This window comes from Symsagittifera roscoffensis, chromosome 8 (genome assembly GCF_963678635.1).
Source record: "Symsagittifera roscoffensis chromosome 8, txSymRosc1.1, whole genome shotgun sequence".
NCBI classification, from domain to species: domain Eukaryota; kingdom Metazoa; phylum Xenacoelomorpha; order Acoela; family Convolutidae; genus Symsagittifera; species Symsagittifera roscoffensis.
This window is the reverse complement of record NC_087069.1, coordinates 26,502,108-26,528,146: the sequence shown is the minus strand read 5'-3', so window position 1 is coordinate 26,528,146 and position 26,039 is coordinate 26,502,108. Positions and strand designations below refer to the sequence as shown.

Here is a 26,039-nt window from a genome sequence, read left to right as displayed (position 1 = left end):
ACTGATTTTATAACCTTCCTCAGCGCCAGTCTGTGTTAATGTTTAGATATAAATCAGGTAGTTTTTTTAGTATGAGTTTTTCCGATAGTAAGCCCTGCTGTAGGTATGAATCAACTTTTGACGATGAAACAGCCCTCAGGTTATTGGCTAATTGCGGCTTCTCATATTTCATTATGCCTTGACTTTACAGATGAATTCAAAAAAAAATTTTTGCTTCAGGTAATGTCATTTTTTAGAATCCTGAGTACCTAAATTTACAAAAATTGTTTTTGACGTTGAGTTTTATAGTATCACAAAAGTGAAAATCTGTGCCAAATTCTAAATTAAAAAAAAATTCCGGACATTTTGCTTCCAAAATTGACGCTTTTTATTTAACGCGTTACGTTGAAACTGTTTTTGTACAGTAGGAATTGTTACTGCTGTGGTAAATCGTTTAATCAGGTCTCGTGGTGTAATGGTTAGCACCTTGGACTTTGAATCCAAAGATCCGACTGCAAATCTCGGTGAGACCTTGATCGGTTAAATCTGAAAGCGCATCTTGTTTCTGGTGGCTAGTCTTGAAACATATAAATTTTTCTTTTTTAGATAAATTTAAAAAAATTCTAGACGATTAATGTATTTGACTTCTCTAAATTTGAACTTATTTGTATTTTTTCATACAAATCAGTAAATTTCACTGTGAGTTTATCCGATAGAAGCCCTGCAGTAGTTAAGAATCAAATTTCGAAAATGAATCAGCCCTTAGCTTTTTGGCTACTTTGCGGCTTCTCATATTTTCATTATGCTTTGATTTTACAGATGTGTTCAACTAATTCTTTTTTGCTTCAGGTAATGTCATTTTTCAGACTCTTGAGTACTTAAAACTACAAAAATTGTTTATAACGATGAGTTTTATAGTATCACAAAAGTGAAAATTTGTGCTAAATTCTAAATTTTTAAAAAGAATTCCGGACTTTTTGCTTCCAAAATTGACGCTTTATATTTAACGCTTTACGATGAAACTGTTTTTGTACAGTAGGAATTGTTACTGCTGTGGTAAATCGTTTAATCAGGTCTCGTGGTGTAATGGTTAGCACCTTGGACTTTGAATCCAAAGATCCGAGTTCAAGTCTCGGTGAGACCTTGATCGGTTAAATCTGAAAGAGCAACTTGTTTTTGGTGGCTAATCTTGAAACATATAAATTCTTCTTTCTTAGATAAATTTAAAAACTTTCTAGACGATTAATGAATTTGACTTTTCCATACTTGAACTTATAACCATCCTCAGCACCAGACTGTGTTATTTTTTCATACAAATCAGTAATTATTACTGTGAGTTTTTCCGATAGAAGCCCTGCAATAGTTAAGAATCAAATTTCGAAAATGAATCAACCCTTAGCTTTTTGGCTACTTTGCGGCTTCTCATATTTTCATTATGCTTTGATTTTACAGATGTGTTCAACTAATTCTTTTTTGCATCAGGTAATGTCATTTTTCAGACTCTTGAGTACTTAAAACTACAAAAATTGTTTATAACGATGAGTTTTATAGTATCACAAAAGTGAAAATTTGTGCTAAATTCTAAATTTTTAAAAAGAATTCCGGACTTTTTGCTTCCAAAATTGACGCTTTATATTTAACGCTTTACGATGAAACTGTTTTTGTACAGTAGGAATTGTTACTGCTGTGGTACAACGTTTAATCAGGTCTCGTGGTGTAATGGTTAGCACCTTGGACTTTGAATCCAAAGATCCGAGTTCAAGTCTCGGTGAGACCTTGATCGTTTAAATCTGAAAGAGCAACTTGTTTTTGGTGGCTAATCTTGAAACATATAAATTCTCTTTCTTAGATAAGTTTAAAAAAATTCTAGACGATTAATGAATTTGACTTCTCTAAACTTGAACTTATAACCATCCTCAGCACCAGACTGTTTTATTTTTTCATACAAATCAGTAATTTTTCCTGAGAGTTTTTCCGATAGAAGCCCTACAGTAGTTAAGAATTAAATTTCGAAAATGAATCAACCCTTAGCTTTTTGGCTACTTTGCGGCTTCTCATATTTTCATTATGCTTTGATTTTACAGATGTGTTCATCTAATTTTTTTTTGCATCAGGTAATGTCATTTTTCAGACTCTTGAGTACTTAAAACTGCAAAAATTGTTTATAACGATGAGTTTTATAGTATCACAAAAATGAAAATTTGTGCTAAATTCTAAATTTTTAAAGAGATTTCCGGACATTTTGCTTCCAAAATTGACGCTTTATGTTTAACGCTTTACGATGAAACTGTTTTTGTACAGTAGGATTTGTTACTGCTGTGTTAAGCGTTTGTTACAGGTTTCATGGTGTAATGGTTAGCACCTTGGACTCTGAATCCAAAGATCCGAGTTCAAATCTCGGTGAGACCCTATTCAGTTAAATCTCGAATCTTAACTTGTTTTTAGTGGCTAACCTTAAAACCTTTGAATTCTTCTCTTTTTTAATTTAATTTTTTTAGACGACTAATGAGTTTGAATTCCCTAAAACTGATTTTATAACCTTCCTCAGCGCCAGTCTGTGTTAATGTTTAGATATAAATCAGGTAGTTTTTTTAGTATGAGTTTTTCCGATAGTAAGCCCTGCTGTAGGTATGAATCAACTTTTGACGATGAAACAGCCCTCAGGTTATTGGCTAATTGCGGCTTCTCATATTTCATTATGCCTTGACTTTACAGATGAATTCAAAAAAAAATTTTTGCTTCAGGTAATGTCATTTTTTAGAATCCTGAGTACCTAAATTTACAAAAATTGTTTTTGACGTTGAGTTTTATAGTATCACAAAAGTGAAAATCTGTGCCAAATTCTAAATTAAAAAAAAATTCCGGACATTTTGCTTCCAAAATTGACGCTTTTTATTTAACGCGTTACGTTGAAACTGTTTTTGTACAGTAGGAATTGTTACTGCTGTGGTAAATCGTTTAATCAGGTCTCGTGGTGTAATGGTTAGCACCTTGGACTTTGAATCCAAAGATCCGACTGCAAATCTCGGTGAGACCTTGATCGGTTAAATCTGAAAGCGCATCTTGTTTCTGGTGGCTAGTCTTGAAACATATAAATTTTTCTTTTTTAGATAAATTTAAAAAAATTCTAGACGATTAATGTATTTGACTTCTCTAAATTTGAACTTATTTGTATTTTTTCATACAAATCAGTAAATTTCACTGTGAGTTTATCCGATAGAAGCCCTGCAGTAGTTAAGAATCAAATTTCGAAAATGAATCAGCCCTTAGCTTTTTGGCTACTTTGCGGCTTCTCATATTTTCATTATGCTTTGATTTTACAGATGTGTTCAACTAATTCTTTTTTGCTTCAGGTAATGTCATTTTTCAGACTCTTGAGTACTTAAAACTACAAAAATTGTTTATAACGATGAGTTTTATAGTATCACAAAAGTGAAAATTTGTGCTAAATTCTAAATTTTTAAAAAGAATTCCGGACTTTTTGCTTCCAAAATTGACGCTTTATATTTAACGCTTTACGATGAAACTGTTTTTGTACAGTAGGAATTGTTACTGCTGTGGTAAATCGTTTAATCAGGTCTCGTGGTGTAATGGTTAGCACCTTGGACTTTGAATCCAAAGATCCGAGTTCAAGTCTCGGTGAGACCTTGATCGGTTAAATCTGAAAGAGCAACTTGTTTTTGGTGGCTAATCTTGAAACATATAAATTCTTCTTTCTTAGATAAATTTAAAAACTTTCTAGACGATTAATGAATTTGACTTTTCCATACTTGAACTTATAACCATCCTCAGCACCAGACTGTGTTATTTTTTCATACAAATCAGTAATTATTACTGTGAGTTTTTCCGATAGAAGCCCTGCAATAGTTAAGAATCAAATTTCGAAAATGAATCAACCCTTAGCTTTTTGGCTACTTTGCGGCTTCTCATATTTTCATTATGCTTTGATTTTACAGATGTGTTCAACTAATTCTTTTTTGCATTTTTCAGACTCTTGACTACTTAAAACTACAAAAATTGTTTATAACGATGAGTTTTATAGTATCACAAAAATGAAAATTTGTGCTAAGTTCTAAATTTTTAAAAAGAATTCCGGACGTTTTGCTTCGAAAATTGACGCTTTATGTTTAACGCTCTACGATGAAACTGTTTTTGTACAGTAGGAATTGGTACTGCTGTGTTAAGCGTTTGTTACAGGTTTCATGGTGTAATGGTTAGCACCTTGGACTCTGAAGTCAAAGATCCGAGTTCAAATCTCGGTGAGACCTTAATCAGTTAAATCTCGAATCTTAACTTATTTTTGGTGGCTAATCTTAAAACCTTTGAATTCTTCTCTTTTTTAATTTAAATTTTTTTAGACGACTAATGAGGTTGAATTCCCTAAAACTGATTTTATAACCTTCCTCAGCGCCAGTCTGTGTTAATGCCTAGATATAAAAATCAGGTAGTTTTTTTAGTATGAGTTTTTACGATAGTAAGCCCTGCTGTAGGTAAGAATCAACTTTTGACGATGAAACAGCCCTTAGGTTATTGGCTAATTGCGGCGTCTCATATTTCAGTATGCCTTGACTTTACAGATGAATTCAAAAAAAAAATTTGCTTCAGGTAATGTCATTTTTTAGAATCCTGAGTACCTAAAACTACAAAAATTGTTTTTGACGTTGAGTTTTATAGTATCACAAAAATGAAAATTTGTGCTAAATTCTAAATTTTTAAAAAGAATTCCGGACATTTTGCTTCGAAAATTGACGCTTTATGTTTAACGCTCTACGATGAAACTGTTTTTGTACAGTAGGAATTGGTACTGCTGTGTTAAGCGTTTGTTACAGGTTTCATGGTGTAATGGTTAGCACCTTGGACTCTGAATCCAAAGATCCGAGTTCAAATCTCGGTGAGACCTTAATCAGTTAAATCTCGAATCTTAACTTATTTTTGGTGGCTAATCTTAAAACCTTTGAAATCTTCTCTTTTTCAATTTAAATTTTTTTTAGACGACTAATGAGTTTGAATTCCCTAAAACTGATTTTATAACCTTCCTCAGCGCCAGTCTGTGTTAATGTTTAGATATAAATCAGATAGTTTTTTTAGTATGAGTTTTTCCGATAGTAAGCTCTGCTGTAGGTAAGAATCAACTTTTGACGATGAAACAGCCCTTAGGTTTTTGGCTAATTGCGGCGTCTCATATTTCATTATGCCTTGACTTTACAGATGAATTCAAAAAAAAATTTGCTTCAGGTAATGTCATTTTTTAGAATCCTGAGTACCTAAAACTACAAAAATTGTTTTTGACGTTGAGTTTTATAGTATCACAAAAATGAAAATTTGTGCTAAATTCTAAATTTTTAAAAAGAATTCCGGACATTTTGCTTCGAAAATTGACGCTTTATGTTTAACGCTCTACGATGAAACTGTTTTTGTACAGTAGGAATTGGTACTGCTGTGTTAAGCGTTTGTTACAGGTTTCATGGTGTAATGGTTAGCACCTTGGACTCTGAATCCAAAGATCCGAGTTCAAATCTCGGTGAGACCTTAATCAGTTAAATCTCGAATCTTAACTTATTTTTGGTGGCTAATCTTAAAACCTTTGAAATCTTCTCTTTTTCAATTTAAATTTTTTTTAGACGACTAATGAGTTTGAATTCCCTAAAACTGATTTTATAACCTTCCTCAGCGCCAGTCTGTGTTAATGTTTAGATATAATTCAGGTAGTTTTTTTAGTATGAGTTTTTCCGATAGTAAGCTCTGCTGTAGGTAAGAATCAACTTTTGACGATGAAACAGCCCTTAGGTTATTGGCTAATTGCGGCGTCTCATATTTCATTATGCCTTGACTTTACAGATGAATTCAAAAAAAAAATTTGCTTCAGGTAATGTCATTTTTTAGAATCCTGAGTACGTAAAACTACAAAAGTGTTTTTGACGTTGAGTTTTATAGTATCACAAAAGTGAAAGTCTGTGCCAAATTCTAAATTCTAAAAAAATCCGGACATTTTGCTTCCAAAATTGACGCTTTTTATTTAACGCTTTACGTTGAATGTTTTTGTACAGTAGAAATTGTTACTGATGTGGTAAATCGTTTAATCAGGTCTCGTGGTGTAATGGTTAGCACCTTGGACTCTGAATCCAAAGATCCGAGTTCAAGTCTCGGTGAGACCTTGATTGGTTAAATCTGAAAGACCAACTTGTTTTTGGTGACTAATCTTGAAACATATAAATTCTTCTTTTTTAGATAAATTTAAAAAAATTCTAGACGATGAATGAATTTGACTTCTCTAAACTTGAACTTATAACCATCCTCAGCACCAGACTGTGTTAGTTTTTCATACAAATCAGTAATTATTACTGAGAGTTTTTCCGATATAAGCCCTGCAGTAGTTAAGAATCAAATTTCGAAAATGAATCAACCCTTAGCTTTTTGGCTACTTTGCGGCTTCTCATATTTTCTTTATGCTTTGATTTTACAGATATGTTCAACTTATTCTTTTTTGCATTTTTCAGTCTCATTTTTCAGACTCTTGACTACTTAAAACTACAAAAATTGTTTATAACGATGAGTTTTATAGTATCACAAAAATGAAAGTTTGTGCTAAATTCTAAATTTTTAAAAAGAATTCCGGACATTTTGCTTCGAAAATTGACGCTTTATGTTTAACGCTTTACGATGAAACTGTTTTTGTACAGTAGGAATTGGTACTGCTGTGTTAAGCGTTTGTTACAGGTTTCATGGTGTAATGGTTAGCACCTTGGACTCTGAAGTCAAAGATCCGAGTTCAAATCTTGGTGAGACCTTAATCAGTTAAATCTCGAATCTTAACTTATTTTTGGTGGCTAATCTTAAAATCTTTGAATTCTTCTCTTTTTTAATTTAATTTTTTTTTAGACGACTAATGAGTTTGAATTCCCTAAAACTGATTTTATAACCTTCATCAGCGCCAGTCTGTGTTAATGTTTAGATATAAATCAGGTAGTTTTTTTAGTATGAGTTTTTCCGATAGTAAGCCCTGCTGTAGGTAAGAATCAACTTTTGACGATGAAACAGCCCTTAGGTTATTGGCTAATTGCGGCGTCTCATATTTCATTATGCCTTGACTTTACAGATGAATTCAAAAAAAAATTTGCTTCAGGTATTGTCATTTTTTAGAATCCTGAGTACCTAGAACTACAAAAATTGTTTTTGACGTTGAGTTTTATGGTATCACAAAAGTGAAAATCTGTGCCAAATTCTAAATTCTAAAAAAATCCGGACATTTTGCTTCCAAAATTGACGCTTTTTATTTAACGCTTTACGTTGAAACTGTTTTTGTACAGTAGAAATTGTTACTGCTGTGGTAAATCGTTTAATCAGGTCTCGTGGTGTAATGGTTAGCACCTTGGACTTTGAATCCAAAGATCCGAGTTCAAGTCTCGGTGAGACCTTGATTGGTTAAATCTGAAAGACCAACTTGTTTTTGGTGACTAATCTTGAAACATATAAATTCTTCTTTTTTAGATAAATTTAAAAAAATTCTAGACGATGAATGAATTTGACTTCTCTAAACTTGAACTTATAACCATCCTCAGCACCAGACTGTGTTAGTTTTTCATACAAATCAGTAATTATTACTGAGAGTTTTTCCGATAGAAGCCCTGCAGTAGTTAAGAATCAAATTTCGAAAATGAATCAACCCTTAGCTTTTTGGCTACTTTGCGGCTTCTCATATTTTCTTTATGCTTTGATTTTACAGATGTGTTCAACTTATGCTTTTTTGCATTTTTCAGACTCATTTTTCAGACTCTTGACTACTTAAAACTACAAAAATTGTTTATAACGATGAGTTTTATAGTATCACAAAAATGAAAGTTTGTGCTAAATTCTAAATTTTTAAAAAGAATTCCGGACATTTTGCTTCGAAAATTGACGCTTTATCTTTAACGCTTTACGATGAAACTGTTTTTGTACAGTAGGGATTGGTACTGCTGTGTTAAGCGTTTGTTACAGGTTTCATGGTGTAATGGTTAGCACCTTGGACTCTGAAGTCAAAGATCCGAGTTCAAATCTCGGTGAGACCTTAATCAGTTAAATCTCGAATCTTAACTTATTTTTGGTGGCTAATCTTAAAATCTTTGAATTCTTCTCTTTTTTAATTTAATTTTTTTTTAGACGACTAATGAGTTTGAATTCCCTAAAACTGATTTTATAACCTTCCTCAGCGCCAGTCTGTGTTAATGTTTAGATATAAATCAGGTAGTTTTTTTAGTATGAGTTTTTCCGATAGTAAGCCCTGCTGTAGGTAAGAATCAACTTTTGACGATGAAACAGCCCTTAGGTTATTGGCTAATTGCGGCGTCTCATATTTCATTATGCCTTGACTTTACAGATGAATTCAAAAAAAAATTTGCTTCAGGTATTGTCATTTTTTAGAATCCTGAGTACCTAGAACTACAAAAATTGTTTTTGACGTTGAGTTTTATAGTATCACAAAAGTGAAAATCTGTGCCAAATTCTAAATTCTAAAAAAATCCGGACATTTTGCTTCCAAAATTGACGCTTTTTATTTAACGCTTTACGTTGAAACTGTTTTTGTACAGTAGAAATTGTTACTGCTGTGGTAAATCGTTTAATCAGGTCTCGTGGTGTAATGGTTAGCACCTTGGACTTTGAATCCAAAGATCCGAGTTCAAGTCTCGGTGGGACCTTGATTGGTTAAATCTGAAAGACCAACTTGTTTTTGGTGACTAATCTTGAAACATATAAATTCTTCTTTTTTAGATAAATTTAAAAAAATTCTAGACGATGAATGAATTTGACTTCTCTAAACTTGAACTTATAACCAATCCTCAGCACCAGACTGTGTTAGTTTTTCATACAAATCAGTAATTATTACTGAGAGTTTTTCCGATAGAAGCCCTGCACTAGTTAAGAATCAAATTTCGAAAATGAATCAACCCTTAGCTTTTTGGCTACTTTGCGGCTTCTCATATTTTCTTTATGCTTTGATTTTACAGATGTGTTCAACTTATGCTTTTTTGCATTTTTCAGACTCATTTTTCAGACTCTTGACTACTTAAAACTACAAAAATTGTTTATAACGATGAGTTTTATAGTATCACAAAAATGAAAATTTGTGCTAAATTCTAAATTTTTAAAAAGAATTCCGGACATTTTGCTCCGAAAATTGACGCTTTATCTTTAACGCTTTACGATGAAACTGTTTTTGTACAGTAGGAATTGGTACTGCTGTGTTAAGCGTTTGTTACAGGTTTCATGGTGTAATGGTTAGCACCTTGGACTCTGAAGTCAAAGATCCGAGTTCAAATCTCGGTGAGACCTTAATCAGTTAAATCTCGAATCTTAACTTATTTTTGGTGGCTAATCTTAAAACCTTTGAATTCTTCTCTTTTTTAATTTAAATTTTTTTAGACGACTAATGAGGTTGAATTCCCTAAAACTGATTTTATAACCTTCCTCAGCGCCAGTCTGTGTTAATGTTTAGATATAAAAATCAGGTAGTTTTTTTAGTATGAGTTTTTACGATAGTAAGCCCTGCTGTAGGTAAGAATCAACTTTTGACGATGAAACAGCCCTTAGGTTATTGGCTAATTGCGGCGTCTCATATTTCATTATGCCTTGACTTTACAGATGAATTCAAAAAAAAAATTTGCTTCAAGTAATGTCATTTTTTAGAATCCTGAGTACCTAAAAGTACAAAAATCGTTTTTGACGTTGAGTTTTATAGTATCACAAAAATGAAAATTTGTGCTAAATTCTAAATTTTTAAAAAGAATTCCGGACATTTTGTTTCGAAAATTGACGCTTTATGTTTAACGCTCTACGATGAAACTCATTTTTCAGACTCTTGACTACTTAAAACTACAAAAATTGTTTATAACGATGAGTTTTATAGTATCACAAAAATGAAAATTTGTGCTAAATTCTAAATTTTTAAAAAGAATTCCGGACATTTTGCTTCGAAAATTGACGCTTTATCTTTAACGCTTTACGATGAAACTGTTTTTGTACAGTAGGAATTGGTACTGCTGTGTTAAGCGTTTGTTACAGGTTTCATGGTGTAATGGTTAGCACCTTGGACTCTGAAGTCAAAGATCCGAGTTCAAATCTCGGTGAGACCTTAATCAGTTAAATCTCGATACTTAACTTATTTTTGGTGGCTAATCTTAAAACCTTTGAATTCTTCTCTTTTTTAATTTAAATTTTTTTAGACGACTAATGAGGTTGAATTCCCTAAAACTGATTTTATAACCTTCCTCAGCGCCAGTCTGTGTTAATGTTTAGATATAAAAATCAGGTAGTTTTTTTATAATGAGTTTTTACGATAGTAAGCCCTGCTGTAGGTAAGAATCAACTTTTGACGATGAAACAGCCCTTAGGTTATTGGCTAATTGCGGCGTCTCATATTTCATTATGCCTTGACTTTACAGATGAATTCAAAAAAAAATTTGCTTCAGTTAATGTCATTTTTTAGAATCCTGAGTACCTAAAACTACAAAAATTGTTTTTGACGTTGAGTTTTATAGTATCACAAAAGTGAAAATCTGTGCCAAATTCTAAATTCTAAAAAAATCCGGACATTTTGCTTCCAAAATTGACGCTTTTTATTTAACGCTTTACGTTGAAACTGTTTTTGTACAGTAGAAATTGTTACTGCTGTGGTAAATCGTTTAATCAGGTCTCGTGGTGTAATGGTTAGCACCTTGGACTTTGAATCCAAAGATCCGAGTTCAAGTCTCGGTGAGACCTTGATTGGTTAAATCTGAAAGACCAACTTGTTTTTGGTGACTAATCTTGAAACATATAAATTCTTCTTTTTTAGATAAATTTAAAAAAATTCTAGACGATGAATGAATTTGACTTCTCTAAACTTGAACTTATAACCATCCTCAGCACCAGACTGTGTTAGTTTTTCATACAAATCAGTAATTATTACTGAGAGTTTTTCCGATAGAAGCCCTGCAGTAGTTAAGAATCAAATTTCGAAAATGAATCAACCCTTAGCTTTTTGGCTACTTTGCGGCTTCTCATATTTTCTTTATGCTTTGATTTTACAGATGTGTTCAACTTATGCTTTTTTGCATTTTTCAGACTCATTTTTCAGACTCTTGACTACTTAAAACTACAAAAATTGTTTATAACGATGAGTTTTATAGTATCACAAAAATGAAAATTTGTGCTAAATTCTAAATTTTTAAAAAGAATTCCGGACATTTTGCTTCGAAAATTGACGCTTTATCTTTAACGCTTTACGATGAAACTGTTTTTGTACAGTAGGAATTGGTACTGCTGTGTTAAGCGTTTGTTACAGGTTTCATGGTGTAATGGTTAGCACCTTGGACTCTGAAGTCAAAGATCCGAGTTCAAATCTCGGTGAGACCTTAATCAGTTAAATCTCGAATCTTAACTTATTTTTGGTGGCTAATCTTAAAACCTTTGAATTCTTCTCTTTTTTAATTTAAATTTTTTTAGACGACTAATGAGGTTGAATTCCCTAAAACTGCTTTTATAACCTTCCTCAGCGCCAGTCTGTGTTAATGTTTAGATATAAAAATCAGGTAGTTTTTTTAGTATGAGTTTTTACGATAGTAAGCCCTGCTGTAGGTAAGAATCAACTTTTGACGATGAAACAGCCCTTAGGTTATTGGCTAATTGCGGCGTCTCATATTTCATTATGCCTTGACTTTACAGATGAATTCAAAAAAAAAATTTGCTTCAGGTAATGTCGTTTTTTAGAATCCTGAGTACCTAAAAGTACAAAAATCGTTTTTGACGTTGAGTTTTATAGTATCACAAAAATGAAAATTTGTGCTAAATTCTAAATTTTTAAAAAGAATTCCGGACATTTTGTTTCGAAAATTGACGCTTTATGTTTAACGCTCTACGATGAAACTCATTTTTCAGACTCTTGACTACTTAAAACTACAAAAATTGTTTATAACGATGAGTTTTATAGTATCACAAAAATGAAAATTTGTGCTAAATTCTAAATTTTTAAAAAGAATTCCGGACATTTTGCTTCGAAAATTGACGCTTTATCTTAAACGCTTTACGATGAAACTGTTTTTGTACAGTAGGAATTGGTACTTCTGTGTTAAGCGTTTGTTACAGGTTTCATGGTGTAATGGTTAGCACCTTGGACTCTGAAGTCAAAGATCCGAGTTCAAATCTCGGTGAGACCTTAATCAGTTAAATCTCGAATCTTAACTTATTTTTGGTGGCTAATCTTAAAACCTTTGAATTCTTCTCTTTTTTAATTTAAATTTTTTTAGACGACTAATGAGGTTGAATTCCCTAAAACTGATTTTATAACCTTCCTCAGCGCCAGTCTGTGTTAATGTTTAGATATAAAAATCAGGTAGTTTTTTTAGTATGAGTTTTTACGATAGTAAGCCCTGCTGTAGGTAAGAATCAACTTTTGACGATGAAACAGCCCTTAGGTTATTGGCTAATTGCGGCGTCTCATATTTCATTATGCCTTGACTTTACAGATGAATTCAAAAAAAAAATTTGCTTCAGGTAATGTCATTTTTTAGAATCCTGAGTACCTAAAAGTACAAAAATCGTTTTTGACGTTGAGTTTTATAGTATCACAAAAATGAAAATTTGTGCTAAATTCTAAATTTTTAAAAAGAATTCCGGACATTTTGCTTCGAAAATTGACGCTTTATGTATAACGCTCTACGATGAAACTGTTTTTGTACAGTAGGAATTGGTACTGCTGTGTTAAGCGTTTGTTACAGGTTTCATGGTGTAATGGTTAGCACCTTGGACTCTGAAGTCAAAGATCCGAGTTCAAATCTCGGTGAGACCTTAATCAGTTAAATCTCGAATCTTAACTTATTTTTGGTGGCTAATCTTAAAACCTTTGAATTCTTCTCTTTTTTAATTTAAATTTTTTTAGACGACTAATGAGGTTGAATTCCCTAAAACTGATTTTATAACCTTCCTCAGCGCCAGTCTGTGTTAATGTTTAGATATAAAAATCAGGTAGTTTTTTTAGTATGAGTTTTTACGATAGTAAGCCCTGCTGTAGGTAAGAATCAACTTTTGACGATGAAACAGCCCTTAGGTTATTGGCTAATTGCGGCGTCTCATATTTCATTATGCCTTGACTTTACAGATGAATTCAAAAAAAAATTTGCTTCAGGTAATGTCATTTTTTAGAATCCTGAGTACCTAAAACTACAAAAATTGTTTTTGACGTTGAGTTTTATAGTATCTCAAAAATGAAAATTTGTGCTAAATTCTAAATTTTTAAAAAGAATTCCGGACATTTTGCTTCGAAAATTGACGCTTTATGTTTAATGCTCTACGATGAAACTGTTTTTGTACAGTAGGAATTGGTACTGCTGTGTTAAGCGTTTGTTACCGGTTTCATGGTGTAATGGTTAGCACCTTGGACTCTGAATCCAAAGATCCGAGTTCAAATCTCGGTGAGACCTTAATCAGTTAAATCTCGAATCTTAACTTATTTTTGGTGGCTAATCTTAAAACCTTTGAAATCTTCTCTTTTTTAATTTAAATTTTTTTTAGACGACTAATGAGTTTGAATTCCCTAAAACTGATTTTATAACCTTCCTCAGCGCCAGTCTGTGTTAATGTTTAGATATAAAAATCAGGTAGTTTTTTTAGTATGAGTTTTTACGATAGTAAGCCCTGCTGTAGGTAAGAATCAACTTTTGACGATGAAACAGCCCTTAGGTTATTGGCTAATTGCGGCGTCTCATATTTCATTATGCCTTGACTTTACAGATGAATTCAAAAAAAAAATTTGCTTCAGGTAATGTCGTTTTTTAGAATCCTGAGTACCTAAAAGTACAAAAATCGTTTTTGACGTTGAGTTTTATAGTATCACAAAAATGAAAATTTGTGCTAAATTCTAAATTTTTAAAAAGAATTCCGGACATTTTGTTTCGAAAATTGACGCTTTATGTTTAACGCTCTACGATGAAACTCATTTTTCAGACTCTTGACTACTTAAAACTACAAAAATTGTTTATAACGATGAGTTTTATAGTATCACAAAAATGAAAATTTGTGCTAAATTCTAAATTTTTAAAAAGAATTCCGGACATTTTGCTTCGAAAATTGACGCTTTATCTTAAACGCTTTACGATGAAACTGTTTTTGTACAGTAGGAATTGGTACTTCTGTGTTAAGCGTTTGTTACAGGTTTCATGGTGTAATGGTTAGCACCTTGGACTCTGAAGTCAAAGATCCGAGTTCAAATCTCGGTGAGACCTTAATCAGTTAAATCTCGAATCTTAACTTATTTTTGGTGGCTAATCTTAAAACCTTTGAATTCTTCTCTTTTTTAATTTAAATTTTTTTAGACGACTAATGAGGTTGAATTCCCTAAAACTGATTTTATAACCTTCCTCAGCGCCAGTCTGTGTTAATGTTTAGATATAAAAATCAGGTAGTTTTTTTAGTATGAGTTTTTACGATAGTAAGCCCTGCTGTAGGTAAGAATCAACTTTTGACGATGAAACAGCCCTTAGGTTATTGGCTAATTGCGGCGTCTCATATTTCATTATGCCTTGACTTTACAGATGAATTCAAAAAAAAAATTTGCTTCAGGTAATGTCATTTTTTAGAATCCTGAGTACCTAAAACTACAAAAATTGTTTTTGACGTTGAGTTTTATAGTATCTCAAAAATGAAAATTTGTGCTAAATTCTAAATTTTTAAAAAGAATTCCGGACATTTTGCTTCGAAAATTGACGCTTTATGTTTAATGCTCTACGATGAAACTGTTTTTGTACAGTAGGAATTGGTACTGCTGTGTTAAGCGTTTGTTACCGGTTTCATGGTGTAATGGTTAGCACCTTGGACTCTGAATCCAAAGATCCGAGTTCAAATCTCGGTGAGACCTTAATCAGTTAAATCTCGAATCTTAACCTATTTTTGGTGGCTAATCTTAAAACCTTTGAAATCTTCTCTTTTTTAATTTAAATTTTTTTTAGACGACTAATGAGTTTGAATTCCCTAAAACTGATTTTATAACCTTCCTCAGCGCCAGTCTGTGTTAATGTTTAGATATAAATCAGGTAGTTTTTTTAGTATGAGTTTTCCGATAGTAAGCTCTGCTGTAGGTAAGAATCAACTTTTGACGATGAAACAGCCCTTAGGTTATTGGCTAATTGCGGCGTCTCATATTTCATTATGCCTTGACTTTACAGATGAATTCAAAAAAAAAATTGCTTCAGGTAATGTCATTTTTTAGAATCCTGAGTACGCAAAACTACAAAATTGTTTTTGACGTTGAGTTTTATAGTATCACAAAAGTGAAAATCTGTGCCAAATTCTAAATTCTAAAAAAATCCGGACATTTTGCTTCCAAAATTGACGCTTTTTATTTAACGCTTTACGTTGAAACTGTTTTTGTACAGTAGAAATTGTTACTGCTGTGGTAAATCGTTTAATCTGGTCTCGTGGTGTAATGGTTAGCACCTTGGACTTTGAATCCAAAGATCCGAGTTCAAATCTCGGTGAGACCTTGATTGGTTAAATCTGAAAGACCAACTTGTTTTTGGTGACTAATCTTGAAACATATAAATTCTTCTTTTTTAGATAAATTTAAAAAAATTCTAGACGATGAATGAATTTGACTTCTCTAAACTTGAACTTATAACCATCCTCAGCACCAGACTGTGTTAGTTTTTCATACAAATCAGTAATTTTTACTGAAAGTTTTTCCGATAGAAGCCCTGCAGTAGTTAAGAATCAAATTTCGAAAATGAATCAACCCTTAGCTTTTTGGCTACTTTGCGGCTTCTCATATTTTCTTTATGCTTTGATTTTACAGATGTGTTCAACTTATTCTTTTTTGCATTTTTCAGACTCATTTTTCAGACTCTTGACTACTTAAAACTACAAAAATTGTTTATAACGATGAGTTTTATAGTATCACAAAAATGAAAATTTGTGCTAAATTCTAAATTTTTAAAAAGAATTCCGGACATTTTGCTTCGAAAATTGACGCTTTATGTTTAACGCTTTACGATGAAACTGTTTTTGTACAGTAGGAATTGGTACTGCTGTGTTAAGCGTTTGTTACAGGTTTCATGGTGTAATGGTTAGCACCTTGGACTCTGAAGTCAAAGATCCGAGTTCAAATCTCGGTGTGACCTTAATCAGTTAAATCTCGAATCTTAACTTATTTTTGGTGGCTAATCTTAAAATCTTTGAGTTCTTCTCTTTTTTAATTTAATTTTTTTTTAGACGACTAATGAGTTTGAATTCCCTAAAACTGATTTTATAACCTTCCTCAGCGCCAGTCTGTGTTAATGTTTAGATATAAATCAGGTAGTTTTTTAGTATGAGTTTTTCCGATAGTAAGCCCTGCTGTAGGTAAGAATCAACTTTTGACGATGAAACAGCCCTTAGGTTATTGGCTAATTGCGGCGTCTCATATTTCATTATGCCTTGACTTTACAAATGAATTCAAAAAAAATTTGCTTCAGGTAATGTCATTTTTTAGAATCCTGAGTACCTAAAACTACAAAAATTGTTTTTGACGTTGAGTTTTATAGTTTCACAAAAGTGAAAATCTGTGCCAAATTCTAAATTCTAAAAAATTCCGGACATTCTGCTTCCAAAATTGACGCTTTATGTTTAACGCTTTACGATGAAACTGTTTTTGTACAGTAGGAATTGGTACTGCTGTGTTAAGCGTTTGTTACAGGTTTCATGGTGTAATGGTTAGCACCTTGGACTCTGAAGTCAAAGATCCGAGTTCAAATCTCGGTGAGACCTTAATCAGTTAAATCTCGAATCTTAACTTATTTTTGGTGGCTAATCTTAAAATCTTTGAGTTCTTCTCTTTTTTAATTTAATTTTTTTTTAGACGACTAATGAGTTTGAATTCCCTAAAACTGATTTTATAACCTTCCTCAGCGCCAGTCTGTGTTAATGTTTAGATATAAATCAGGTAGTTTTTTAGTATGAGTTTTTCCGATAGTAAGCCCTGCTGTAGGTAAGAATCAACTTTTGACGATGAAACAGCCCTTAGGTTATTGGCTAATTGCGGCGTCTCATATTTCATTATGCCTTGACTTTACAAATGAATTCAAAAAAACATTTGCTTCAGGTAATGTCATTTTTTAGAATCCTGAGTACCTAAAACTACAAAAATTGTTTTTGACGTTGAGTTTTATAGTATCACAAAAATGAAAATTTGTGCTAAATTCTAAATTTTTAAAAAGAATTCCGGACATTTTGCTTCGAAAAATGACGCTTTATGTTTAACGCTCTACGATGAAACTGTTTTTGTACAGTAGGATTTGGTACTGCTGTGTTAAGCGTTTGTTACAGGTTTCATGGTGTAATGGTTAGCACCTTGGACTCTGAATCCAAAGATCCGAGTTCAAATCTCGGTGAGACCTTAATCAGTTAAATCTCGAATCTTAACTTATTTTTGGTGGCTAATCTTAAAACCTTTGAAATCTTCTCTTTTTTAATTTAAATTTTTTTTAGACGACTAATGAGTTTGAATTCCCTAAAACTGATTTTATAACCTTCCTCAGCGCCAGTCTGTGTTAATGTTTAGATATAAATCAGGTAGTTTTTTTAGTATGAGTTTTTCCGATAGTAAGCCCTGCTGTAGGTAAGAATCAACTTTTGACGATGAAACAGCCCTTAGGTTATTGGCTAATTGCGGCGTCTCATATTTCATTATGCCTTGACTTTACAGATGAATTCAAAAAAATTTTGCTTCAGGTAATGTCATTTTTTAGAATCCTGAGTACCTAGAACTACAAAAATTGTTTTTGAAGTTGAGTTTTATAGTATCACAAAAATGAAAATTTGTGCTAAATTCTAAATTTTTAAAAAGAATTCCGGACATTTTGCTTCGAAAAATGACGCTTTATGTTTAACGCTCTACGATGAAATTGTTTTTGTACAGTAGGAATTGGTACTGCTGTGTTAAGCGTTTGTTACAGGTTTCATGGTGTAATGGTTAGCACCTTGGACTCTGAAGTCAAAGATCCGAGTTCAAATCTCGGTGAGACCTTAATCAGTTAAATCTCGAATCTTAACTTATTTTTGGTGGCTAATCTTAAAATCTTTGAGTTCTTCTCTTTTTTAATTTAATTTTTTTTAGACGACTAATGAGTTTGAATTCCCTAAAACTGATTTTATAACCTTCCTCAGCGCCAGTCTGTGTTAATGTTTAGATATAAATCAGGTAGTTTTTTAGTATGAGTTTTTCCGATAGTAAGCCCTGCTGTAGGTAAGAATCAACTTTTGACGATGAAACAGCCCTTAGGTTATTGGCTAATTGCGGCGTCTCATATTTCATTATGCCTTGACTTTACAAATGAATTCAAAAAAAAATTTGCTTCAGGTAATGTCATTTTTTAGAATCCTGAGTACCTAAAACTACAAAAATTGTTTTTGACGTTGAGTTTTATAGTATCACAAAAATGAAAATTTGTGCTAAATTCTAAATTTTTAAAAATAATTCCGGACATTTTGCTTCGAAAAATGACGCTTTATGTTTAACGCTCTACGATGAAACTGTTTTTGTACAGTAGGAATTGGTACTGCTGTGTTAAGCGTTTGTTACAGGTTTCATGGTGTAATGGTTAGCACCTTGGACTCTGAATCCAAAGATCCGAGTTCAAATCTCGGTGAGACCTTAATCAGTTAAATCTCGAATCTTAACTTATTTTTGGTGGCTAATCTTAAAACCTTTGAAATCTTCTCTTTTTTAATTTAAATTTTTTTTAGACGACTAATGAGTTTGAATTCCCTAAAACTGATTTTATAACCTTCCTCAGCGCCAGTCTGTGTTAATGTTTAGATATAAATCAGGTAGTTTTTTTAGTATGAGTTTTTCCGATAGTAAGCCCTGCTGTAGGTAAGAATCAACTTTTGACGATGAAACAGCCCTTAGGTTATTGGCTAATTGCGGCGTCTCATATTTCATTATGCCTTGACTTTACAGATGAATTCAAAAAAAAATTTGCTTCAGGTAATGTCATTTTTTAGAATCCTGAGTACCTAGAACTACAAAAATTGTTTTTGACGTTGAGTTTTATAGTATCACAAAAGTGAAAATCTGTGCCAAATTCTAAATTCTAAAAAATTCCGGACATTTTGCTTCCAAAATTGACGCTTTTTATTTAACGCTTTACGTTGAAACTGTTTTTGTACAGTAGAAATTGTTACTGCTGTGGTAAATCGTTTAATCAGGTCTCGTGGTGTAATGGTTAGCACCTTGGATTTTGAATCCAAAGATCCGAGTTCAAGTCTCGGTGAGACCTTGATTGGTTAAATCTGAAAGACCAACTTGTTTTTGGTGACTAATCTTGAAACATATAAATTCTTCTTTTTTAGATAAATTTAAAAAAATTCTAGACGATGAATGAATTTGACTTCTCTAAACTTGAACTTATAACCATCCTCAGCACCAGACTGTGTTAGTTTTTCATACAAATCAGTAATTTTTACTGAAAGTTTTTCCGATAGAAGCCCTGCAGTAGTTAAGAATCAAATTTCGAAAATGAATCAACCCTTAGCTTTTTGGCTACTTTGCGGCTTCTCATATTTTCTTTATGCTTTGATTTTACAGATGTGTTCAACTTATTCTTTTTTGCATTTTTCAGACTCATTTTTCAGACTCTTGACTACTTAAAACTACAAAAATTGTTTATAACGATGAGTTTTATAGTATCACAAAAATGAAAATTTGTGCTAAATTCTAAATTTTTAAAAAGAATTCCGGACATTTTGCTTCGAAAATTGACGCTTTATGTTTAACGCTTTACGATGAAACTGTTTTTGTACAGTAGGAATTGGTACTGCTGTGTTAAGCGTTTTTTACAGGTTTCATGGTGTAATGGTTAGCACCTTGGACTCTGAAGTCAAAGATCCGAGTTCAAATCTCGGTGAGACCTTAATCAGTTAAATCTCGAATCTTAACTTATTTTTGGTGGCTAATCTTAAAATCTTTGAGTTCTTCTCTTTTTTAATTTAATTTTTTTTTAGACGACTAATGAGTTTGAATTCCCTAAAACTGATTTTATAACCTTCCTCAGCGCCAGTCTGTGTTAATGTTTAGATATAAATCAGGTAGTTTTTTAGTATGAGTTTTTCCGATAGTAAGCCCTGCTGTAGGTAAGAATCAACTTTTGACGATGAAACAGCCCTTAGGTTATTGGCTAATTGCGGCGTCTCATATTTCATTATGCCTTGACTTTACAGATGAATTCAAAAAAAAAATTTGCTTCAGGTAATGTCATTTTTTAGAATCCTGAGTACCTAAAACTACAAAAATTGTTTTTGACGTTGAGTTTTATAGTATCACAAAAGTGAAAATCTGTGCCAAGTTCTAAATTTAAAAAAAAATCCGGACATTTTGCTTCCAAAATTGACGCTTTTTATTTAACGCTTTACGTTGAAACTGTTTTTGTACAGTAGAAATTGTTACTGCTGTGGTAAATCGTTTAATCAGGTCTCGTGGTGTAATGGTTAGCACCTTGGATTTTGAATTCAAAGATCCGAGTTCAATCCTCGGTGAGACCTTGATTGGTTATATCTGAAAGAGCAACTTGTTTTTGGTGGCTAATCTTGAAACATATAAATTCTTCTTTTTTAGATAAATTTAAAAAAATTCTAGACGATTAATGAATTTGACTTCTCTAAACTTGAACTTATAACCATCCTCAGCACCAGACTGTGTTATTTTTTCATACAAATCAGTAATTTTTACTGAGAGTTTTTCCGATAGAAGCCCTGCAGTAGTTAAGAATCAGATTTCGAAAATGAATCAACACTTAGCTTTTTGGCTACTTTGCGGGTTCTCATATTTTCTTTATGCTTTGATTTTACAGATGTGTTCAACTTATTCTTTTTTGCATTTTTCAGACTCATTTTTCAGACTCTTGACTACTTAAAACTACAAAAATTGTTTATAACGATGAGTTTTATAGTATCACAAAAATGAAAATTTGTGCTAAATTCTAAATTTTTAAAAAGAATTCCGGACATTTTGCTTCGAAAATTGACGCTTTATGTTTAACGCTTTACGATGAAACTGTTTTTGTACAGTAGGAATTGGTACTGCTGTGTTAAGCGTTTGTTACAGGTTTCATGGTGTAATGGTTAGCACCTTGGACTCTGAAGTCAAAGATCCGAGTTCAAATCTCGGTGAGACCTTAATCAGTTAAATCTCGAATCTTAACTTATTTTTGGTGGCTAATCTTAAAATCTTTGAGTTCTTCTCTTTTTTAATTTAATTTTTTTTAGACGACTAATGAGTTTGAATTCCCTAAAACTGATTTTATAACCTTCCTCAGCGCCAGTCTGTGTTAATGTTTAGATATAAATCAGGTAGTTTTTTAGTATGAGTTTTTCCGATAGTAAGCCCTGCTGTAGGTAAGAATCAACTTTTGACGATGAAACAGCCCTTAGGTTATTGGCTAATTGCGGCGTCTCATATTTCATTATGCCTTGACTTTACAGATGAATTCAAAAAAAAAATTTGCTTCAGGTAATGTCATTTTTTAGAATCCTGAGTACCTAAAACTACAAAAATTGTTTTTGACGTTGAGTTTTATAGTATCACAAAAGTGAAAATCTGTGCCAAGTTCTAAATTTAAAAAAAAATCCGGACATTTTGCTTCCAAAATTGACGCTTTTTATTTAACGCTTTACGTTGAAACTGTTTTTGTACAGTAGAAATTGTTACTGCTGTGGTAAATCGTTTAATCAGGTCTCGTGGTGTAATGGTTAGCACCTTGGATTTTGAATCCAAAGATCCGAGTTCAATCCTCGGTGAGACCTTGATTGGTTATATCTGAAAGAGCAACTTGTTTTTGGTGGCTAATCTTGAAACATATAAATTCTTCTTTTTTAGATAAATTTAAAAAAATTCTAGACGATTAATGAATTTGACTTCTCTAAACTTGAACTTATAACCATCCTCAGCACCAGACTGTGTTATTTTTTCATACAAATCAGTAATTTTTACTGAGAGTTTTTCCGATAGAAGCCCTGCAGTAGTTAAGAATCAGATTTCGAAAATGAATCAACACTTAGCTTTTTGGCTACTTTGCGGGTTCTCATATTTTCATTATGCTTTGATTTTACAGACGTGTTCAGCTGATTCTTTTTTGCATCAGGTAATATCATTTTTCAGACTCTTGAGTACTTAAAACTACAAAAATTGTTTATAACGATGAGTTTTATAGTATCACAAAAATAAAAATCTGTGCCAAATTCTTTTTTTTGAAAAAAATTTCGGACATTTTGCTTCTAAAATTGACGCTTTATGTTTAACGCTTTACGATGAAACTGTTTTTGTACAGTAGGATTTGTAACTACTGTGTTAAGCGATCGTTATAGGTTTCATGGTGTAATGGTTAGCACCTTGGACTTTGAATCCAAGGTCCGAGTTCAAATCACGGTGAGATCTTAATCGGTTAAATCTGAAATCTCAACTTATTTTTGGTGGCTAAACTTAAAACCTTTGAATTCTTCTTTTTTTTAAAATTAAATTTTTTTTAGCCGACTAATGAGTTTGAATTCCCTAAAACTGATTTTATAACCTTCCTCAGCACCAGTCTGTGTTAATGTTTAGATAACAATCAGGTAGTTTTTTTTTTTAGTTTGAGTTTTTCCGATAGTAAGCCCTGTTGTAGGTAAGAAACATCTTTCGACGATGAAACAGCCCGTAGGTTATTGGCTAATTGCGGCTTCTCATATTTCATTATGCCTTGACTTTACATATGTATTCAAAAAAAAGTTTTGCTTCAGGTAATGTCATTTTTTAGAATCCTGAGTACCTAAAACTACAAAAATTGTTTTTGACGTTGAGTTTTATAGTATCACAAAAGTGAAAATATGTGCCAAATTCTAAATTTAAAAAAAATTCCTGGCATTTTGCTTCCCAAATTGACGCTTTATATTTAACGCTTTACGATGAAGCTGTTTTTGTACAGTAGAAATTGTTACTGCTGTGGTAAATCGTTTAATCAGGTCTCGTGGTGTAATGGTTAGCACCTTGGACTCTGAATCCAAAGATCCGAGTTCAAGTCTCGGTGAGACCTTGATCGGTTAAATCTGAAAGCGCATCTTGTTTTTGGTGGCTAATCTTGAAACATAAAAGTTTTTCTTTTTTAGATCAATTTTAAAAAAATCTAGACGATTAATGAATTTGACTTCTCTAAACTTGAATTTATAACCATCCTCAGCACCAGACTGTGTTATTTTTTTCATAACAATCAGTAAATTTTACTGTGAGTTCATCCGATAGAAGCCCTGCAGTAGTTAAGAATCAAATTTCGAAAATGAATCAGCCCTTAGCTTTTTCGCTACTTTGCGGCTTCTCATATTTTCTTTTTGCTTTGATTTTACAGATGTGTTCAACTAATTCTTTTTTGCATCAGGTAATGTCGTTTTTCAGACTCCTGAGTACTTAAAACTACAAAAGTTATTTATAACGATGAGTTTTATAGTATCGCAAAAGTGAAAATCTGTGCCAAATTCTAAATTTTTTAAAAAGAATTCCGGACATTTTGCTTCCAAAATTGACGCTTTATGTTTAACGCTTTACGATGAAACTGTTTTTGTACAGTAGTATTTGTTACTGCTGTGTTAAGCGGTTGTTATAGGTTTCATGGTGTAATGCTTAGCACCTTGGACTTTGAATCCAAAGATCCGAGTTCAAATCTCGGTGAGACCTTAGTCGGTTAAATCAGAAATCTCAAACTGTTATTGGTGGCTAATCTTAAAATATTTCAATACTACTTTTTGTAGATAAATTAAGTTTTTTTAGACGACTAGGGGTTTGACTTCCCTAAAACTGAATTTATAACATCCTCAGCAGCAGACTGTGTTAATTTTTTACATAAAATCAGTAAATTTTACTATGAGTTTATCCGATAAAAGACCTGCAGTAGTTAAGAATGAACTGTTGACGATGAAACAGCCCTTAGGTTATTGGCTAATTGCGGCTTCTCATGTTTTCATCGGCTTCTCAAATTTTCATTATGCCTTGATTTTACAGATGGGTTCAACTAATTTTTTTATGCTTCAAGTAATGTCATTTTTTAGAATCCTGAGTACCTAAAACTACAAAAATTGTTTTTAACGATGAGTTTTATAGTATCACAAAAGTGACAATCTGTGCCCGATTCTAAATGTTTTTACAAAGATTTCCGGGCATTTTGCTTTCAAAATTGACGCTTTATATTTAACGCTTTACGATGAAACTGTTTTTGTTCAGTAGGATTTGTTACTGCTGTGTTAAGCGTTTGTTACAGGTTTCATGGTGTAAAGGTTAGCACCTTGGACTTTGAATCCAAAGATCCCAGTTGAAATCTCAGTGAGACCTTAATCGGTTAAATCTCGAATCGCAACTGATTTTTGATGGCTAGTCTGAAAACATTTGAATTGTTCTTTTTTTTTTAAATTGAATTTTTTTAAACGACTTATGAGTTTGAATTCCCTAAAACTGATTTTATAACCATCCTCAGCACCAGTCTGTGTTATTGCTTAGATGTAAATCAAGTCGTTTTTTTAGTATGAGTTTTTCCGATAGTCGATAGTAAGCCCGGCTGTAGGTAAGAATCAACTTTCGACAATGAAACAGCCCTTAGGTTATTGGCTAATTGCGGCTTCTCATATTTCATTATGCCTTGACTTTACAGATGTGTTCAAATAATTTTTTTTTGCTTCAGGTATTGTCATTTTTTAGAATCCTGAGTACCTAAAACTACAAAAAGTGTTTTTGACAATGAGTTTTATAGTATCACAAAAGTGAAAATCTGTGCCAAATTCTAAATTTAAAAAAGAAGAATTGCGGACATTTTGCTTCCAAAATTGACGCTTTATATTTAACGCTTTACGATGAAACTGTTTTTGTACAGTAGAAATTGTTACTGCTGTGGTAAATCGTTTGAATAGGTCTCGTGGTGTAATGGTTAGCACCTTGGACTATGAATCCGTGAGACCTTGATCGGTTAAATCTGAAAGCGCAACTTGTTTTGTTGGCTTATCTTGAAACATATAAACACTTCATTTCAGATAAATTTTTTTAAAAAATTCCAGACGATTAATGAATTTGGCTTCTCTAAACTTGAATTTATAACCAATCTCAGCACCAGACTGTGTTATTTTTTCATACAAACCAGTAATTTTTACTGAGAGTTTTTCCGATAGAAGCCCTGCAGTAGCTAAGAATCAAATTTCGAAAATGAACCAACCCTTAGCTTTTTAGCTACTTTGCGGCTTCTCATATTTTCATTATGCTTTGATTTTACAGATGTGTTCAACTAATTCTTTTTTGCATCAGGTAATGTCGTTTGTCAGACTCCTGAGTATTTAAAACTACAAAAATTGTTAATAACGATGAGTTTTATAGTATCACAAAAGTGAAAATCTGTGCCAAATTCTAAATTTTCAAAAAAGAATTCCGGACATTTTGCTTCTAAATTTGACGCTTTATGTTTAACGCTTTACGATGAAACTGTTTTTGTACAGTAGGATTTGTTACTGCTGTTTTTAGCGATTGTTATAGGTTTCATGGTGTAATGGTTAGCACCTTGAACTTTGAATCCAAAGATCCGAGTTCAATCGGTTAAATCAGAAATCTCAACTTTTTTTTGGTGGCTAATCTTAAAACCTTTGAATTCTTCTTTTTTAAATTAAATTTTTTTTAGACGACTAATGACTTTGAATTCCCTAAAACTGATTTTATAATCTTCCTCAGCACCAGTCTGTGTTAATGTTTAGATATAAATCAGGTAGTTTTTTTAGTTTGAATTTTTCCGATAGTAAGCCCTGCTGTAGGTAAGAAACATCTTTCGACGATGAAACAGCCCTTAGGTTATTGGCTAATTGCGGCTTCTCATATTTCATTATGCGTTGTCTTTACAGATGTAATCAAAAAAAAGTTTTGCTTCAGGTAATGTCATTTTTTAGAATCCTGAGTACCTAAAACTACAAAAAGTGTTTTTGACGTTGAGTTTTATAGTATCACAAAAGTGAAAATCTGTGCCAAATTCTAAATTAAAAAAAAAATTCCGCACATTTTGATTCCAAAATTGACGCTTTATATT

General features: G+C 32.3%; 1 protein-coding gene and 32 non-coding genes across 33 annotated transcripts in view; all 33 read left to right on the top strand.

Moving 5' to 3' along the window:
- Positions 1 to 26,039, top strand: part of LOC134853716 (vinculin-like) — a 325,677-nt gene that overhangs the window by 244,667 nt on the left and 54,971 nt on the right. The window lies entirely within an intron of this gene.
- Trnaq-uug (transfer RNA glutamine (anticodon UUG)) lies at positions 1,052 to 1,123 on the top strand. Its single transcript has one exon. It is a non-coding gene; the product is annotated as a tRNA-Gln (tRNA).
- On the top strand, positions 1,685 to 1,756 carry Trnaq-uug (transfer RNA glutamine (anticodon UUG)). The gene has a single exon. It is a non-coding gene; the product is annotated as a tRNA-Gln (tRNA).
- Trnaq-cug (transfer RNA glutamine (anticodon CUG)) lies at positions 2,317 to 2,388 on the top strand. Its single transcript has one exon. It is a non-coding gene; the product is annotated as a tRNA-Gln (tRNA).
- Trnaq-uug (transfer RNA glutamine (anticodon UUG)) lies at positions 3,556 to 3,627 on the top strand. The gene has a single exon. It is a non-coding gene; the product is annotated as a tRNA-Gln (tRNA).
- On the top strand, positions 4,176 to 4,247 carry Trnaq-cug (transfer RNA glutamine (anticodon CUG)). Its single transcript has one exon. It is a non-coding gene; the product is annotated as a tRNA-Gln (tRNA).
- On the top strand, positions 4,808 to 4,879 carry Trnaq-cug (transfer RNA glutamine (anticodon CUG)). The gene has a single exon. It is a non-coding gene; the product is annotated as a tRNA-Gln (tRNA).
- Trnaq-cug (transfer RNA glutamine (anticodon CUG)) lies at positions 5,438 to 5,509 on the top strand. The gene has a single exon. It is a non-coding gene; the product is annotated as a tRNA-Gln (tRNA).
- On the top strand, positions 6,063 to 6,134 carry Trnaq-cug (transfer RNA glutamine (anticodon CUG)). The gene has a single exon. It is a non-coding gene; the product is annotated as a tRNA-Gln (tRNA).
- Trnaq-uug (transfer RNA glutamine (anticodon UUG)) lies at positions 7,323 to 7,394 on the top strand. The gene has a single exon. It is a non-coding gene; the product is annotated as a tRNA-Gln (tRNA).
- On the top strand, positions 7,956 to 8,027 carry Trnaq-cug (transfer RNA glutamine (anticodon CUG)). Its single transcript has one exon. It is a non-coding gene; the product is annotated as a tRNA-Gln (tRNA).
- Trnaq-uug (transfer RNA glutamine (anticodon UUG)) lies at positions 8,583 to 8,654 on the top strand. The gene has a single exon. It is a non-coding gene; the product is annotated as a tRNA-Gln (tRNA).
- Trnaq-cug (transfer RNA glutamine (anticodon CUG)) lies at positions 9,217 to 9,288 on the top strand. Its single transcript has one exon. It is a non-coding gene; the product is annotated as a tRNA-Gln (tRNA).
- On the top strand, positions 10,017 to 10,088 carry Trnaq-cug (transfer RNA glutamine (anticodon CUG)). Its single transcript has one exon. It is a non-coding gene; the product is annotated as a tRNA-Gln (tRNA).
- Positions 10,645 to 10,716, top strand: Trnaq-uug (transfer RNA glutamine (anticodon UUG)). Its single transcript has one exon. It is a non-coding gene; the product is annotated as a tRNA-Gln (tRNA).
- Trnaq-cug (transfer RNA glutamine (anticodon CUG)) lies at positions 11,278 to 11,349 on the top strand. The gene has a single exon. It is a non-coding gene; the product is annotated as a tRNA-Gln (tRNA).
- On the top strand, positions 12,078 to 12,149 carry Trnaq-cug (transfer RNA glutamine (anticodon CUG)). Its single transcript has one exon. It is a non-coding gene; the product is annotated as a tRNA-Gln (tRNA).
- Positions 12,710 to 12,781, top strand: Trnaq-cug (transfer RNA glutamine (anticodon CUG)). The gene has a single exon. It is a non-coding gene; the product is annotated as a tRNA-Gln (tRNA).
- Trnaq-cug (transfer RNA glutamine (anticodon CUG)) lies at positions 13,341 to 13,412 on the top strand. Its single transcript has one exon. It is a non-coding gene; the product is annotated as a tRNA-Gln (tRNA).
- Positions 14,142 to 14,213, top strand: Trnaq-cug (transfer RNA glutamine (anticodon CUG)). Its single transcript has one exon. It is a non-coding gene; the product is annotated as a tRNA-Gln (tRNA).
- On the top strand, positions 14,774 to 14,845 carry Trnaq-cug (transfer RNA glutamine (anticodon CUG)). The gene has a single exon. It is a non-coding gene; the product is annotated as a tRNA-Gln (tRNA).
- Trnaq-uug (transfer RNA glutamine (anticodon UUG)) lies at positions 15,399 to 15,470 on the top strand. Its single transcript has one exon. It is a non-coding gene; the product is annotated as a tRNA-Gln (tRNA).
- On the top strand, positions 16,657 to 16,728 carry Trnaq-cug (transfer RNA glutamine (anticodon CUG)). Its single transcript has one exon. It is a non-coding gene; the product is annotated as a tRNA-Gln (tRNA).
- On the top strand, positions 17,286 to 17,357 carry Trnaq-cug (transfer RNA glutamine (anticodon CUG)). The gene has a single exon. It is a non-coding gene; the product is annotated as a tRNA-Gln (tRNA).
- Positions 17,915 to 17,986, top strand: Trnaq-cug (transfer RNA glutamine (anticodon CUG)). Its single transcript has one exon. It is a non-coding gene; the product is annotated as a tRNA-Gln (tRNA).
- Positions 18,543 to 18,614, top strand: Trnaq-cug (transfer RNA glutamine (anticodon CUG)). The gene has a single exon. It is a non-coding gene; the product is annotated as a tRNA-Gln (tRNA).
- Trnaq-uug (transfer RNA glutamine (anticodon UUG)) lies at positions 19,170 to 19,241 on the top strand. The gene has a single exon. It is a non-coding gene; the product is annotated as a tRNA-Gln (tRNA).
- Positions 19,803 to 19,874, top strand: Trnaq-cug (transfer RNA glutamine (anticodon CUG)). Its single transcript has one exon. It is a non-coding gene; the product is annotated as a tRNA-Gln (tRNA).
- Trnaq-uug (transfer RNA glutamine (anticodon UUG)) lies at positions 20,431 to 20,502 on the top strand. Its single transcript has one exon. It is a non-coding gene; the product is annotated as a tRNA-Gln (tRNA).
- On the top strand, positions 21,064 to 21,135 carry Trnaq-cug (transfer RNA glutamine (anticodon CUG)). The gene has a single exon. It is a non-coding gene; the product is annotated as a tRNA-Gln (tRNA).
- Trnaq-uug (transfer RNA glutamine (anticodon UUG)) lies at positions 21,691 to 21,762 on the top strand. The gene has a single exon. It is a non-coding gene; the product is annotated as a tRNA-Gln (tRNA).
- On the top strand, positions 22,956 to 23,027 carry Trnaq-cug (transfer RNA glutamine (anticodon CUG)). Its single transcript has one exon. It is a non-coding gene; the product is annotated as a tRNA-Gln (tRNA).
- Positions 23,591 to 23,662, top strand: Trnaq-uug (transfer RNA glutamine (anticodon UUG)). Its single transcript has one exon. It is a non-coding gene; the product is annotated as a tRNA-Gln (tRNA).